Below are 18,193 nucleotides of genomic sequence, written 5' to 3'. Positions count from 1 at the left end.
CTATTTGCATTACACATCTTTCTCTAGACTTTAACTTTCAACCTTCTGTACCCCTATATTCAACGTGTATCTTTATAAAGTAACATATAGTCATATTTTTAATAGTCTTGCCATTTTTGTCTTTCAATTATAGTATTCAGAATGTTACTTTGTAATGTAGTTGTCTATCTACTGAGCTTAAATCTATCCTACTGTTAGCTTAAAATTTCCCTCCTCTCTTATGTCTTTCCTTCTCTTTTCTGTTTTTTGGGTTACTCAGTTAATTTGTTATTCCATTTACTCTTCTATTATGTCATTAGTTTTATATTCTTTGACTACTATTGTTTTGCTAGTTACCTTTGCGATTACAGCAGGCATAAACTTTACTCCTTCAAGTGTTTTATAAATTACTACCTCTTAGGCGTTCTGAATAATGCAACTATCTTAAAGCACTTTAATTCCATTCAAGCCCTCCTGCCTTGTGGTTTTGGTTTCATAGATTTTAATTCTATTTCACATCCCTCAGTATATTATTATTTAATGGAATTAATATTTACTTGTACTTACCCACATATTCACCATTTTTCTTAAGCAGTTACATCATTCTTTCCTAAATTCCCATGCTCGGCCAAGTATCATCTTCCTTCTGCCTGAAAGAATCCTTTTTGTCCTTTCTTCTTTTTTTTTTTTTTTTTTTAGTTGCATTGGCTGGCAAGAAAATTTATTTCTGTTTTATTATCTGGAAATGTTTTTATTTGGCTCCCATTCAGGCTTTAGCAAAGTCATTTTATTGTTTTTGGCTTCCATCATGTTTTTTAAGAAGTCAGCTTTTAGTTGTAAAGTTGTGTCTTTCAAGGTAAATGTATTTTCTTTTATTTTTCCTTGGTTTTGTGTAGTTTTAATATGATATGTTTAGTATAGTTTGCTTTGTTTGTCTCCTCCTTGGAGTGCATGATGCTTTTTGAATCTGTGGCTTGATATCTTTTATCAGTTCTACAAATTCTTAGCTATTGTATTTTCCAATATTCTTACCATTCTCTAGAATTTTAATGAGACGCCAATGATATCTATGTAAGATCCTTTCGTCTTGTCTTATAGACTTTAAGAGTTTTAACCTCTTTCTATATTCCATATTATTTCTTCTTTGTGCTTCAATCTGGATATTTTCCATTGGTCTGTCCTCTAGAGCATTAATTCTCTGTACAGATGTTAATTAATCCCGTCAACTGCATTTTTAATTTCAGTCAAATATTTTTCACTTCTAATATAACCAGTATTTTCTTATAGTTCTCATTTCTTTGGAAAAAGTCTTTATATTATTACCATCTCTTTGGTTAAACATATTAATCATTCTTGAGGTCCATATCTGATAACTGAAACATCTGAATCACCTGAAGAGCTCTTTCTATTTTCTGGTTTTGTCTCATTCTGTCTTTTGACGTACTTGCTATTTTCTGGATTGAATGTCAGGCGTTATAAATTAGTAACTATAAAGGATCTAAATTGTGCTTTATTCCGTCAGAGAATATTTTCTGTATTTCTTAATAGGTAGTTAGATCAGGATCACATTTCATTAATACAAGCAGTGATAAAGTATATTTGGAGTTAGTTTTCAACCTCTGTAAACACTTTTCTATTTCTAGATTGATTTTATTCTTAGAGGGTCATCCTTAAGTGAGCCCAACTGAAAACCTGAGATTTTCACAAGGGTCTTTCCATCTTGGATCTTTATTCAATTTTTGTCTCTTCACCAGGTGAGATTGCCCGTAAATCTGCTTAACTTCGCATCCTCTTAGCTGCTTCTTCAGCTTCTTTGCCTCTCAACCTGAGCTGCCTAAGAATCAGTGATGTGTTGAGGAGAAAGAGGATCAGACTGTTGGGATTCCTTATCTGCACTTGGCTTCACTTCTGGATCATGCACTTACAAGTCCTGATTTGTTGGTATCTCTGAACTCCATTTTTTGTTTTTCTTGCTCATAGTACTTCTAAAAGGTCTGCAAAGATTTTCCTACCCTAAAACATCTGCTTCTCTCTGCCTTCCACTCTCTCTCTCTTTTCACCTCTTAGTCTTTCTTCCTTCATTGCTGATAGAGGTGAAAAGTAGCCTGGAATGTATGGTCGACTTCAGTGAGTTTCTTTTCTATTTGCAATCTCAGCACCTCACATTTATGCTGACTTTATATTTCTTTGATGCATTTGATCAGGTGATTTTTGTATTTTGTTCAGCTTTTCTAGTTATTTTTTAATTTACTTTTTATTGAAGTATAGTTGATTTACAATGTGTTGATTTCTGATGTACAGCAAAATGATTCAGTTATACACATATATACATTCTTTTTTATATTCTTTTTCATTATGGTTTATCCCAAGATATTGAATATAGTTCCCTGTGCTGTACAGTAGGACCTTGTTGTTTATCCATTCTATGTGTAATAGTTTGCATCTACTAACCCCAAACTCCCAGTCCATCCTTCCCCAACCCCCTACCCTTTGATAACCACAAATCTGTTGTCTATCGGTGAGTCTGTTTCTCTTTTGTAGCTAGCTCTATTTGCGCCATATTTTAGATTGCACATATAAGTGATATAATATTGTATTTGTCTTTCTCTGACTTACTTCATTTAGTATGATAATCTCTAGTTGCATCTATGTTGCTGCAAATGGCATTATTTTGTTCTTTTTTATGGCTGAGTAGTATTCCATTGTGTGTGTGTGTGTGTGTGTGTGTGTGTGTACCACATCTTCTTTATCCATTCATCTGTCCATGGACATTTTAGGTTTCCATGTCTTGGCTATTGTGAATAGTGCTACTATAAACATAAGGGTGCATGTATCTTTTTGAATTATAGTTTTGTTCAGCTATATGCCCAGGAGTGGGATTGCTGGATCACATGGTAATTCTATTTTTAGTTTTCTGAGGAACCTCCATACTGTTTTCCATAGTGGCTTCACCAACTTACATCCCCACCAACGGTGTAGGAAGGTTCCCTTTTCTCCACACCTTCTCCAGCATTTGTTATTTGTAGGCTTTTTAATGATGGCCATTCTGACCAGTGTGAGGTGGTATCTCATTGTAGTTTTGATTTGCATTTCTCTAATAATTAGTGATGTTAAGCATCTTTTCATGTTCCTACTGGCCATCTGTATGTCTTCTTTGGAGAAATGTCTGTTTAGATCTTCTGCCCATTTTTCAGATGAGTTGTTTGTTTTTTTGTTGTTCAGTTGTATGAGCTGTTTGTGTATTTTGGAAATTAAGCCCTTGTCCGTCGCATCGTTTGCAAGTATCTTCTCCCGTTCAGTTCTAGTTATTCTTGATGAGTTTAATGGTCTACTACTAATCTAGCCTAACTGAAAGCATATAGGTTTACTTTTAAGATAATCCCAGTCTGAGTCTCTCCCCCATGATCTATTTCTGTTGAACTCTGGAAGCCCCCCAACCTATCTGAGGTAAAAATAAGACACGCTGTCCAGATACATTTGCCCTAAGGCCTCTTCAGACTCATGTCTCATGTAGACTGGAGACAGGTGCTTGGCTACTGTGGCAGAACACATCTTTGGCTGGCACCTTTACAGATCTCTTTATAGCAGTTGTGTTTAGAATGAGGAATACTTAACACGTATTGTTTGGTCTTAATTTAATGAGTTTCTCTGAAAAATTTGAGACAGAAAAGCTATATTTACCATTCTGTTGCATATTTGTTGGCTGTTTTAAATTCTTCTCTTTGAATTACCCAGTCATATCCTCTAGCCATTTTCTTCTGCTGTCTTTTTTTCCTATCTTTAAAATTGGTTTTGGTATGTTTTTATTTAATCTTAAATATTTTCCAAGTTTGTGTTTTAAGTTTGCCCCTTATTTTTAACTTTATAATTTTTTTTTTTGGTGTGAAGTAGAAGTCTAAATTTTGTTATTTTTCAAATGTGTCCCATTTGCACAAAGTCACATGTAAATAGTTTATCCTTTCACAATCATATAAAGTCTCTCCTGTATCTTAAAAGGTATTCAGTTCATTTCTTAGATTTTCAAAGGCGTTAATAGCATCTCAAATAGTGAGATCCTTGTCTTTTTTCAATATTTATATTTCTTATCTTATTCTCTTTCATTTTATTTACCACACTAAACACAGAGTGGAAATGTTAAATAGTAGTAGTACTTAATACATATTCTTATATTTTTCTTCTTTTTAATCACAATCATAATAAATTAGGAGTTTGGGATTAACATATACACAGTATTATATATAAAATAGATAGTCAACAGGACCTACTGTATAGCACAGGGAGCTCTACTCAACATTCTGTAATAACCTATATGGGAAAAGAATCTGAAAAAGAATGGATATATGTATAACTGAACCACTTTGCCCTACACCTGAAGCTAACACAATATTTTAAATTAGCTATACCCCAATATAAAATAAAAATTAAATTTTAAAAAATTATAATGGTCTCGTACCTTTCCTTTTCGTTATGTCTCTAATATGCCAATGTTAAGGTTGATATTTACTGTGGTTTTTGGTGGATATTTGTTAAATAAGAATGTTCCCATTTATTCCTATCTTAGTATGGTTATTTAGTGAGGAATAGATATTTGCATCTATGAAGATAATGATTTTTTTCTTTTAATGTCTAAATGCAGTGAATTAATTTGTTAAGTCATTTTATGTTAAATAAGCCTTGAAATTCTTAGGAACTCATTGGTATGATTTTCAATATTTTATTTAAGTTTTTATATTTGTGTTTAGAACTAATAGCAGTATATATATATATATATATATTTGTGCTATATATGTGTTTGGCTTCTTTTGGCATCATAGTAGAAAGTTCACAGATTATGCTGGAATGCCTTCCATCTTTTTACTCCTTATTCTCTAAAGTGGTTTGTCTAAAAAATGAGTAATCTTTTTGTTAGAAAAACACAATAAAACTGATTCAGCTTAATGCCGATATGAGGGATGGATTTTTATCTGTATCTCCATTTTCCTCCAGGTGTATTGTATTTTTTCATATTTTCTTTCTCTTCCCTAGGCAGTTTTGGTAATTTTTACTCTTCTAGGAAATCACACATTTGATCTGGATTTGAAGATGTGTGAGCACCTTTAGCAATTCCACAGGGTAAGACAATTGAAAGCACTCATGAAACTTCACAGGGTTTTCTATACACTTACTTTTCTTTCCATCTCATTTCCCTTACTACTTATTTGGTCACATGGAATTTTATTTCCCAGTTATTACTTCTTCGCATTATTCATCAAGAATTATTTCAACATAAATTTATTAGAAGACTCATTTTTTCCACTAAAAGCTCTAGTATTTTATACTTTTTATTACCTTGAATCCATAATTTATATGTTAGTGTATATTCTCTAGCAATTTCTTTACACACAGTCTTTGTATCTTATAAAATGTTCTTAATTTTTCCTCCTATTTGTATGTTCACTTGAGTATAGGATTGCTATGTGAGGATCTTTTTTGTTGTTGTTAGAGTTTTCAAGATGTTGCTCCATTGTGTTCTAGCACCCAGTGTTGATAATAAAAATGTTCGATACCAGTTTGGTTTTCTTTATTTAATCTCTGAAAACTTTCTAGGCTTTCTTTTTTCCTTCATGATTTGAAATTTCACCATAGTGTTTTTTTTCTTTGGGGAATAAAGATTCTGTTTGTTGAGATTGATCTTTCTAGGTCTAAGTGATGATTTTGGAATACTTGTTATCTATCTATATCTATCTATTTTGATTTCCAGATCCTGGTAGGTCTAGCGGTACAGTTTGCAGCAAAGTGTCTCTGCCAGTTGTCAGTGGCAGATCAAGCATGCATGAAAAGCATGTGGGGACTTCCCAGCCTTCCTGTGGTCAGTTGTTGTCATAGACACTACCCTGCCTCTCCATCTTAACTCTCACTGCTCCAGCCTAAGGACAAAGGCTAGTGCTGCCTTCTGAATATCACAAGTGGAAGTGGCAAGGCTACCTGGCCTAGCTGCTTCAAATGCAGTCCCCTAATTAATCATCGTGACAGATTTCTCAGCAACTCTTTCTTCTTCTGGTATTAATTTTACACATTCTGAGTTAAGAAGTCCCTGAGCCTCCCCTATTTACATAAAATATTTTTAAGCATTCTAATCATGGTTTTCTGAAGTGTTTGTTTTTTCATGGGTTATATCTTTCCACAATTCTTCAAGAACTTTCTGTTCTGGTGATGGCTCTCTCTGTTGTTAACCCTCCTCTTATTGATTTTCTTCTTTTTTTATAATTCAGCATGTTATTTCATGGTATTTGTTAAGTACAGGCTGGCTTTGAAATCAGTGTTTAAAAGGTGAAAGTTATATTAAATACCAGAACGTGACAGAGGGGAGCAGCAAATAGATAAGATATGGAAACTATGTGATTATATTTCTTCTGTGTCGGAAATTGAAGGGGAGGCTAAGCCTGTCCACTATTAAGTTTGCCTTTCCATTATCTTACTTTATTTTTAGCTGTTTTAGCAAAGATACTTGTTTGATCTCATCCACATTGCAACATTTAATATGAGCACAGTCTCTGGAGGCAAAATCTTGATTATAAGATTACTGGTGAAAAACATGTTTTGAAGTGCTTTTACTTACTCTGACAATCAGTATGATTTTATCTTCTCTAAAAAATTACTGAATTCACAATACTAAAAGTCTACTAAGGCATTCGTTGTATCAGTAAACTGTAAACAGTACAAAGCAATCTGCCCAAGAGTGCTTCTTTCCCAAAGGACTACACATTTCTTTTGTATTTAAGTCCAATAATGTTTTCTTTTTTTATTAAAAAAAAAAAAAAAAAAAGCCTGGCTTAAAAAAACCCAAAAAAGCAGTAACCTCTTGGGTTTTGATTTTTGCTAGCTTCTGGCCCAATTAGCATGTTGTGAAAGTCAAACAGCATTACCTCTAATAGAATTTTAGTTGCTTTCCATCCGGTTGTCAAAAATAACAATAGTGACCTGTAGCACTAGGCAAGATTAGGCTAGAGGCCATGAAGAATTTGTTTTAGGTAAATGGTTCTTGATCTCTGAAAGAAATAGCATATCATCTAGATGCCTTTAAATATTGTACAGTTGTCTGAATGTTTTTAAGGAGAATTGGTGTTTCAGTTATGTTTGGTTTAAGTAACAAAGAAACCTGTTTTACACTGTCTTAAGCTAAAGGACAGAGGTAGGGCGGGTTCCACATTCTCTTGGATATGCCCTACACCATGTACTATACAGAAGTACTAAAACTTGTGTATAGATTGCTATGATGATTCCAGATATCTTAAGGCACAACAATGCCTAGAGAAGTCATCTCTTCTTGTGTCACGTTCCTAGAAGCCCCCCAAAAGACTAACTTTACTGCCTCATTAGCCAGCATTAGAATCCCTGAGATGGCATCATGTTCTCTTGACCTATATGTCCTTGTGGAGGTGGGTGACTGTGAATTTAATTAAGTAAGAGGAAGGGGATAGAATGAATATTGGGTCAGCAACCCAATATAATATCTTAGTAGGAAGGAAACAAACTGGATTTGGAATTTGGAATTTTTAAAAAATGTTTTTTAACTAAAAAATTTTTAAGTGGTTATATTAAGGAAAAGGTAATTGGTGTAATCTAATAAAATCTAACAAGCAGTTAATAATGAAGATGAGAATTAGACACTTTTTTTTTTGCCAATGATGTATTTTAAATAGCATGGCTTATAAAATTAATGATGGTAAAATATTGGTGAGCAAGGTAAAGCATGAATATAATAAGTACTATCATATAACTTTTTTTCCCATTTTTTTGCCTCCTAGATACATAAAACAAATGTTATATAATTTATAAGTTTTTATAAGTTGAAGCACTTTCACTTTTTTATCATTTACTTTCTGAATATGCTCTATATCCTTGAGTAACATGATTGCATTTGGGATCAAGTATGTCTGTTTAGGGAAAATAGTTTGTGAAATATTTTAAAATGCAAGTATATTTTTGATTTAAAAAACAAAACATAATTGGAGAGAGAAATAATCTTTCTTCTAATTTTCAAAGAATTAATAATTTCATAGGATACTTTAAGTGTAATCATACTTGATAAATACCTAGGAATTTTATCTAGTTTTACAGAAGTTTTGGAAAATCTGGAATAAGTCATCTCAAAAATCTATCTCTCTATAGTTCTGTGATTCTCGCTTCATTTACTAAACAAAGGATGCCTATTGTTTTGGAAAGCATGACGTTTAGAAACAGAAACTTGCTCCCAGCTAAATTTGCTCTCAAATGTAAAAATGTGCATACTATACTCTACAATTGAGTGTCTTCCAAACTCTACCAGATACTCAATTTTACTACTCTGAGATTTACAGTAGGCACACTCTTGGAAAATGACCGTGGGTATTTAGTTTCATGCAGGATAAGCTTTGTGGAGGCTGGTCTTTTCTCATACAATCTTAATATGTATGTTTTGATTAATATCAATTTTAATGGAATCCAGTGAAGCCTGAAGGAAGTCTGTGATCATGAGGAGACAGTGGGGATGTGCTCTCAGTGCTGCTGTAAGCAAAGCCTAGGGCTAGACTTTGGCAAAAATGTTAAAATAATACCATGTTTGTCTTTGGTGATAAACATCCAAATTGAGTTGCATCTCCACGTCAAATCATCTTGAGAGGCATATTGGTATTTTTACCACTGTGATTTGAAGATAACCAGCAGTAGCATAACTTCATGATTCTAGTGTCAGTAATTTACAGGATTAGGAGAGTGTCATAGTGAAGATTTGTTTCAAAACACAGACCTTTTAACACCTGAGACGTTGCACCTTAGACTGACTGTTTCTGGCAAATGAGAGCATATAATCTACCAGAATACTCCTTAAGTGTATTGTTTTATATAAATCCACGAAGAACGGCGTCTCAAAATGATGTTTATTTTTTCCTAGTTGTTTGAGATGACCTTAGTTGCTTTGAACTCCACCCAGATATAAGGCATTACAATAACTTTCAGATTTATTTCCAGGAAATTCCCATGATGGTAAAGAAGCTGTCCCTAGCATAGTCCCTAGTAAGTACTCACTAAATATTTTTTGAACTTAGAAAAAAGAATCTCCACTTAAGTCACCTTTAACACAAAATGAGAGAAAAGAAGCTGTCAAAAGATCCAAAGGAAAATGAGACACATTATGAGGATGCTCCCTTTAGCAGTGAAAATATGTTTAGTTTATACAGAATATCTTTATACAGAAACGGATGGAGTGAGAGTTCAGGGCTCCTAGAAATAGTTGAGGACAGATAAATGCATGAAAGGATGAAAAAAAATGAATGGAAATTTTAAAATATAGTTTTGAAAGCAGTTATAATATTCTAAAAATAATTCTGATTGCATTTATTTCTCAAATCTAAATTGTGGTTTACAAAATTTAGTGTAAGAAAGAGTAAACTGGGGAATTAGGTGAAAATGCTTATTTCTTGGGTTGTGATATATTCTCATTTATTCTGATCCAATGGGTCAGAGTTTGGCGGAATGTCTGCATTTTTAACAAGCACCCTTGGTGATTCTGAGGCAGGTTGTATGCTGACCTATTTTAAGACTGAGAGACAATGGTCTACGTGTAGGAATTAGGGAGAAAGAATTGGATTTTTCATGCATGGGAATTGTTAATTTTATGTACTCTTAAGAAAAGATGTATAGGAAGGAAAAGTTGACAAAACTTAAGGTACCACTTCAAGAGAAAATTTCGAAATAAAATTTCGTCTATGTTGTGGCCTGAATGTTTATGTTCCCCCCAAATTCACATGGTGAAGCTTTCTTGTTTTAGTAACTCAGTGGACACATGGATGCAGATGATAACATCTGGGTAGCTGAGGGTCAAGTTAGACTTTCTGGAAAAACAGTGGTGGCTCTTTAGTCAAACACTTTGGCACATGGGTTTTCTGGGTAGGTGACAAGGACCACATCTAGGCCAAGACTACTTCATCCATCTCAGAGTTACACAAATGCTTAATACAATTAGAAGTTAAAACCACAGTATACTCAGAAACGAACAAAGTTTTTATCATTCTCAACTGTCCCAGGACAAAACCGTGGGATCTATTGTCACTGTTGACCTGAGCATTGTAGAATTTGGGTCAAGTTTTCAGGTTTTTTTTAAATGGGGGTCGAATTTTCAGATATTTCTGAAAATCAGGCTAAGAGCCCCTAAATCATTTGTAGAGCTTATTCTGCATACTAGGAATAAGAAATTTGGGATAAAATGTGCTAATTATTTTACATTTTGTAAACTATATTACTTATGTGGAAAATGGTCATTTTTGTCTTTGGCTTCAATTCAGTTTTTTAAATGTTTATTAAGTACCCAGTATGTGAAAAGTACTGTGTTTGCAGCTCTAGGGAATGCAGATACAATTTCAGACTATCTCATGGAGTAGATACACTCAAATACCGTTTACTCTGATAAAATCAGACTGGGACGTGTACTCTATATGAGTAAAAACAGCAAGTTAAGACATCTGAGGAGCATTCTTCAGTTGAAGTGATTCTTTCAAGTGTGAAAGTGATAAATAATTTTGGAGAAGGTAACCTGCTATATTACTGAAATCTTTATACTTTAAGCACATCGTTTTTCATTTCAGCATTGTTAGAGAGTAAGGTTTTGTGCATACATAAATTTTCCAGACAACTGTTGCTTACCTCCTCAAACACCAATTCCATTTTCAAGCATGATTTTTAAAATTTACTTAAAAAGTAAAATAGAATAACATAAAAAATGAAAACAAAATTGTTAAAATCTCACTGCTGGGACTTCTAGCTTTAGCTTTGACATAAAAAGCTTGAAACTTGTTACTCTTACTTTCACAACAAGAAAGAGGCAGACATACTGAAAATCAAGACCCATGTGAGAACCGAGGTCACAGGGCATCTGCCACCCTGAAATCTGGAGAAATAGATGCATTCAGAGAGAGAGGAGAGAAAGAGAGAGAAAGAGATAGGGAGAGAGAGACCAAGATTTACTTACCTGGATCAGAATTTACTGGAGCCATAAGCTGGTTGGAACATGTAAATGATAATATTGGTGAATTCCCAGAAGCTTAGTGCAGACTAGTGTTAGAATGACATTCTCTTAGAAGCTGAATCTTAGGAGGGTCTGTACACTCTCATGAGTTTTTCTTCCAGAAGCCCTATAGGGTTCTTTCCATGAAGATCTGAGAAAAATCCCCTCATGGCTCTGGCAGGGGAAAGAGAAGAGTAAGAAAGACTTATTCTCCAGTTAAGACATTGACAAAACTCAATTCTGACACCTTATCCCAGCTGAAGAAAGGCAATCCCTCCCCACCTCAGCCCCCTCTGGCTTTCCTGTCTCCACATTCCCAGCAAGATAAATGTAAGTCCTCACACTAAAGGATTATTTAACTCAGTTCCTATTACCTGATACAACATGTCCAGCTTTCAACAGAAAATTACAAGACATGTTAAAAGACAAGAAAATGCTCGCTTTGAAGAGACAAAGATTTCTTCAGAACCAGACTTAGATATCACACAGATGTTGGAATTATCAAGCGGGGAATTGAAAATAACTATAATTAACATGTTAAGTGATGTATTCGAAAAAGTATACAACATGCAAGGATGGGTAATGTAAAGGAGAGATGGAAGCTCTTCTTGGGAAGATACCTACCTTTTATCACCTAATTTTTTTCTGTCCCCCAGGGCTCATCTCACCTGTTCTATGTAGAAGATGTGTCTGATTAAGAAAGTTTTTCTTCTGCCTTTAGCCTGAGAGCAAATACTACTTTTAGATGCTTTGATGATCAGTCCAACTACTCTTTAATGTTTTAATCAACTACCCTACAATGGCTTTGTGAGACCCACTCTGTTTCCACAACCTGTTTTCTATGACGATGTTCTTTTCTTCTGCTTTTCAGTGGTCTCCTCTGTTACAGGTATAGAGCTTCTGTGTTTTCTTACAAACTTCCTCTTTATCTTGCAACTATTTCTCAGTGTTTCTGCTCCACCGATCCTTCTGAAAACTGCCCAGTTATCCAGTGCTTTGGGAGATGTGTTTTTCTTCTGGATATGTCTTTTGTTATTTTTAAGTGAGTCTTTAGAAAAAGCAAAAGCATAAATATGTGTGTCTGGTTAATCATATAGAACCAGAAGTAAAAGTATATTTGCAGTACTTTTTAGCAAGAATCTCAGCCTCATTAACCAAAAAAAAAAAAAAAAAAAAAATTAAAAGTATTTCTGTACAAAAATGATCAGAAGGAGTGAATCAGACCTGTAAAGGAAATTCATTAGGGTTTTCAGGTAAGAGCAAGGAGAACCACATAGCAGAGGAAAAGTTTATGTTGTGTCATAAGAGGAGGGTAGAAGATAGTGGTGAGACTGTATGATGAAACAAAGAAAGACTCTTCATGAGAGTGGCATTTAAAATCATCCTTGAAGGTGGGTTAACAACTCCTCCTGGTTTACCTGGGACTGTCTCCATTTTAGCACTGAAATTCCCACATTCCAGAAACACTCTTAGTCCCAGGCATACTGGAAAGATTGGTCATCCTACTAGGGAATGCATTTTTGAGAACCAATACACATGGGAAGGAAAGCTTAGGTCTTACTTGCATGAAGAGTAAGGACTGTGCTAGAAATGTAGTTTGGAGTAAGAGAATGAGAGTTAATGTTAAGTGTTAGGTTCTTAGTTTGGAATTTATTCTATGAGCTAAAAATATTAACATAGTAAATGTTTGAATTTGATTTTGCATTACTTATGGGGCATAATTTCTTTCAAGGACACCATCCAAATATATAGTGTTATGAAGTCCCTTATGAGATAAACTGGCCCTTGGTAGAGTCCCAGGGGAGGGTGATCTTTGAACTGTGGTTGTGATTTTATCTGGGTATGATCGTGTCCTGAGGGGAACAAAAGCTCTGTCTTAGGTTGGGCTTCTATAACAAAAATATCATAGACTGGATGGCTCAAACAACAAACATTTGTTTCTCACAGCTCTGGAGGCTGGAAAGTCCAAGATCAAGGCACTGGCAGATCTGGTGTTTGGTGAGGACCCTCTTCCTAGTTTGCAAACTGTATCTTCACATCTTCACAGAGCAGAGAGAAAGAGACAGAGAGAGAGAGAGAGAGGGAGGGAACAAACTCTCCGAATTATAAGGGCACTAATCCCATGTATGAAGGCTTCACCCTCACGACCTCATCTAAACCTAATTTCCTCCCAAAGGCCTCATTTCCCAATACCCTCACACTGGGAGTTAGAATTTCAATGCATGAATTTGAAGGGCCTACAAATATTCAGTCTATAACAGGTTCTTAATGGCTTAATGTGAAAATGATGGTAATTGGAAAAATAATTGTTAATTGTGATTAGGTTATCAGATTACTCAATTTTTGAAGCTGTAGTTCATAAAAGGCTCATCCTTCTTAGGGATTAGGTCCCTTCGGTAAATCAAATAACAAATCAGAAAATTGCTTGCTTAACACACATTTATTCTTCAATAAAATTTTTTTTTAAATACCATATTTATTGGAGCTATAATCACATATACTTGGGGGAAGATTAAAAATATGTTTTTTACATGTTTGGACCCGAAAACTTACTTTTCCCCACTGCATGGATGCTACTAGCCCTACCACACAAATTTATTTTCTAAAATCAAACTTCTCCTTTAGTTATTAACCAGCTCACGGAATTCATTTATTAAACTGTTTGTTAACCTTCACCTGTGATTTCCATATTTCCACCACACAGTGACAACTGTGTGACACTTCTACAATATTCAATAGCTCAACATTCAATAATAGCCCATCTTGTGTTTGCCTCCGAGAATGCCTCTGGATTGTTAATTTCATGCATAGTGTATGGATCTCCGTCACAAGTTCTAAAGGTGTTCCCCTTCTAACCTTGCTGGTTATGCCTGTTCCTAGTTGTCTACTGTATCTATTTTACTTCAAAGGCAAGACTGTTCATTTTCCACAAGTACCCTAAAAATCACCATTTCATTCAATCCAGGTGACCCAAAACTGATCTATTTGAGTCATTTCTTGACTTGAAACAACAAATAACTTGATAAAATTAAACTGTGATATGACTGAGTAGACATTCAAAATAGTGAACAGTCCTTCTAGATTTGTGGGTAAAGACAGCCTAAAACATGAGAAAATTAATATCTTGAATTTCCAAAATCTTTACTGTCTATAATACTTATAACAAACTGTGGTGTATGCATTTTAAGTTGTCTCACTACAACTTCCTAGCTATAAAATAATGCAATATGATTTTGTGGATTTCAGCTGAAAAGGGAATTAAAGTAAAAGGTACTGTAATGAAGACAAATCTGGTGAATTTGAGCCTAAGTCTCTCTTTTCAAGTGCTGATATGGGATGAGAAAAGTGCTTTTCAATAAAAATTGAAGGTCAAAAATTAAACTTAGTTGGGTTCGACTATTTATGTACAAAGAAAATAAATTTCAAATATTTGGTTTAGAATATTTTTCCACTTCAGTTTTGCTACTAAATAACTAACTTGGATAGCTCACATAGTTTTCTTTCTACCATGTAAGTTGGAAGTATGGATTCATAATTCTTTAGTATTTCTATTTTTAAATACATAATATATTTCCCTTTGTTGACATAACTTGTTTTCCTATTAGTTAGGATAAAGTGGAATAAGAGCAAGTAAGGTCAGGATGTGTTCAGACTAGGAGTAGGGTCAGGGCTATGGGGAAGGTACAGCTACAGCTGCCAACATGCTCAAGATCATGATTTGGAATGAGTGGTGTTTTGTGTATAAAGAGGATGTACAGTTGCCATGAGTTAAAAGGATGAAATTAAGGGCAAAATGTTGTGTTTCATGTTTAAGTTTTTAAGTTTAAATAGTAAAGAGAAGAGAGAAAGTCAGTGTATGTAGATCAGGGTCATTCTTTCATTTAACTAGTATATACTCAGTGTTAGACACTGTGGTGACTTTGGCAGTTTTCACTGATGGCTTACTGATTTTTCTTGTGATGCTGCCTCTTTTTCAGTAATCATGAGCCTCTTCTATTTCTCTCCCCATGTTCTCTGACGACTGTTTTTGTTATTTCCTGCCTTCCTAATTTTCACTCTCTTTGAATATAACTTTCTTCCACGCTTCCTCAGTTTTCTTCTCTTTTCTTTTAGGTTCTCTCCTTTGATACCTTACCCACTCCCATATTTCAGTAATCAGCCTCCATCAGTCTCACTTCCATATTCTAGTTTCTATCATTAACACCCAGATCCATGCTAGAAGAACCAATGGCATTTTTCAAGCAACAGAATTTGGTGTCACAGCCTTCATCCAAGTTGCGCAACTTTCTAGCTTTGTTTCTTGCTTTATTTCCTGGAATATGTTTTCACCACTTGTAAGATGGAGTCCTTTACCTCCCTTAAGTGATTTTTTTTTTTTTTTGCAAGGAAAACATGTACATAAGTGTAAAACGATTACTGTTTTTTAAATGTACAGCTATTGCTGTGTACCACATAAAGATAACCTCTATGAAGATGTTCTCCATTGCCTTAACTAGAGGTGAACCCACAGTCTTTTGAAACTCAGCTATGCTCTGTCTCGTATTTTAGTGATATTTACACTTGCTTTATCTCCACCCTAACCCACTCCCTGACTAAAAGTTCTAGGAAAGGCAGGAACTCATTAATGTATCTCTTTAGTGCTTGAAACAATGTCTAGCAAGTCAGAGGCTTTAATTAGTTTAATTCCAACTTTAATTAGTTGTTCAATTAAAATTGACAACCGGCTTTCATGTTTGAGAAAGAAAAAAAAGAAAAACACAGATTCTATCAAACTCATCATGTGTTAACAAAATGAGATGCATTCACGTTTTTCAGAGAAATACATGTTTCTGAGGATGGATGAGAATTAAACCTGTGCTTGGCTTGAAGATCTGCAGGTGGCTGTACCTGCCTTGGCTGTTAATGCTCAAATTTGTGATGCCAGAGGAGGTGTTACTCCTCATTGCCAAGCATTAGGTAAGCAAACCTACACTTCCTGTCAATCATACATGGCATGCATTGTGTGTGCCTGCTGCCTCTTGAAGCTCTATTAAAAGAATATAACACCAGACGGGAACTGTCAAAGATTTAGTCTACTTGCATCCGCCTCTTTCTGCATCCTAGTTGAATCACAGACTGATGAGAGACACTGGCAGGCAGACAGCACACAGAGGGGAAAAACCAGTAGCTATCACTCATGAATTGTATTTTATTTCTGTTCTGAAAGATTTGAGTTCCATATTTTGAATTTCCACATTCTAGCTGTATACCACATAAGCAAATTTGTGTTAGGAAAAGGAATATGTAGATATTTTAATATTCAGGTTGCTAGCAGTGAGGTTTTTTTTGTTTTGTTTTGTTTTTGAAATTTGACTTTGTTTAGTGACACTGTATGTTTCCTTGTTCTGTTGTGAATCAGTTTATTCTCTTTTTAATAGAAATGGATAATGACAAAGGCATATACTCACAATGTCCACCAGCTCCTCAGCTATTATGTTAAATCTTAACTATTTATGATCTAAGAAAGATTTAGTGTGAAAATTTAAGAAGTAAAACCAGAAAATGAAAACAAAATGAATATACCTCGGTTTGTCTGAAGGGATGCCTCTTTCCTGCCATGTCACTCTGGGTTCTTCATGTGAATCTTTAAATAAGAGACTTTGACCAGTATAGAGATCAAAAGGTTCAAATGTCAATTTTCAAAAGATGCAGCTATTCTAGAGTGATCATATATATTATTGTTATATTGAAAAAACAGGCAATTTGTCATTAAATTGTGTTTTAGTGAAGTCAAACTTCATTTTACTGAAGCTTAGAGACACTGCTTTATTTAGAGTTAACACAATACAGAGAGAAATAAATGCAGATGCCACAGTATAATAGATCCTGAAGTCCATCCCATTCAGACGTCTTAAGATTTTGGTACATGTTGGATCATCAATTCAGTTAAACATTCTGATAACTCCTGAAGTGTCAGTATTTTACACTGTTAATTTAAGACAGATAAGAATGCTTTAGCTTTCTGAAATGTCAATAGTGGCATGGACAATCTGTTTTAAAAATATAAGTTATTTACAAATATGTTTTTTCACGTGGAATTAAATTACACTCTCTTGTGAATGTGAGACATGGGGGACCCAAATTATACGATTGAGAATAATGATTTGGAAAATTTTGTAGATGCTATTACTTAACTGTATTGTGTGTTAGGAAAAAAAACCTTCGCATTTCTTCTGTACAGTGTGTCTTATTCTAGTTACATCTCTGAAATCGTAATTTCTTTCTACAGAAACCATTAGTCCTGCGAATCAAAGAACATTCAGATGAGTGAAGCACTTATGACACTGTGATAGCTACTTTTATGTGTCAGCTTGAGTGGATCAAGGGATGCTTAAGTAGCTGGTTAAACATTATTTCTGGGTGTATTTCTAAGGATGTTTCCAGAGGAGATTAGCAATTCAGTTGGTAGGCTGAATAAAGTGCATTGCCCTCTCCAACGTGAGTGGGCATCATTCAATCTGTTGCGAACTGGAAGAGAACAAAGAGGTGGGGAAATGAAAGTTTTGCCCTCTCTCTGCCTGACTGCTTGAACTGAGACATTAATCTTCCTTCTGCCCTCAGTGTTCCTGGTTCTCAGACCTTCAGACTCACACTGGAATCTACACCATCAGCTCTGGCCTTCAAACTACACCACTGGCCTTTCCTGGGCCTCTAGCTTGTGGATGATCGACAGTGGGACTTCTCAGCCTCTATAATCATGTAAGCCAATACCTTATAATAAATCTCTTCTCTCTCTCCCTGTACATATCCTATTGGCACTGTTTCTTTGGAAAACTGACTAATATAGGTGTATTCATACAATAGAATACTATGTAACTATACAAAATCATGGTGCTTTTTTTTCTTTTATTCTTTTTTTAGGTAAGAAGTGGATTTATTTAGAGAGAAACACACTCCATAGACAGAGTGTGGGCCATCTCAGAAGGCGAGAGGCCCCAGAATACAGGGTGGTTAGTTTTTACGGGCTGGGTAATTTCAGCCAATGAGTGGGACGATTTTCCAACTATTTTGGGGAAGGAGCGGAGATTTCCAGGAACTGGGCCACCACCTCCTTTTTTTTTTTTTTTTTTTTTTGCAGTACGCGGGCCTCTCACTGTTGTGGCCTCTCCCGTTGCGGAGCACAGGCTCTGGACGCGCAGGCTCAGCGGCCATGGC

The 18,193-nt window shown here is 34.9% G+C and overlaps 1 long non-coding RNA gene across 1 annotated transcript in view; it reads left to right on the top strand.

Annotated features, from left to right (window-relative positions):
- The first annotated feature begins 17,624 nt into the window (after positions 1 to 17,624).
- Positions 17,625 to 18,193, top strand: part of LOC132597619 (uncharacterized) — a 184,187-nt gene continuing 183,618 nt past the window's right edge. The window contains exon 1 of the long non-coding RNA XR_009564651.1: positions 17,625 to 17,737. This is a non-coding gene — a long non-coding RNA (uncharacterized lncRNA). The remainder of the gene's footprint in view (positions 17,738 to 18,193) is intronic.

The sequence above is a fragment of the Globicephala melas genome, chromosome 7 (assembly GCF_963455315.2).
Source record: "Globicephala melas chromosome 7, mGloMel1.2, whole genome shotgun sequence".
Lineage (NCBI taxonomy): Eukaryota > Metazoa > Chordata > Mammalia > Artiodactyla > Delphinidae > Globicephala > Globicephala melas.
The sequence above is the reverse complement of the archived record's forward strand: the minus strand, read 5'-3'. Positions and strand labels throughout refer to the sequence as shown.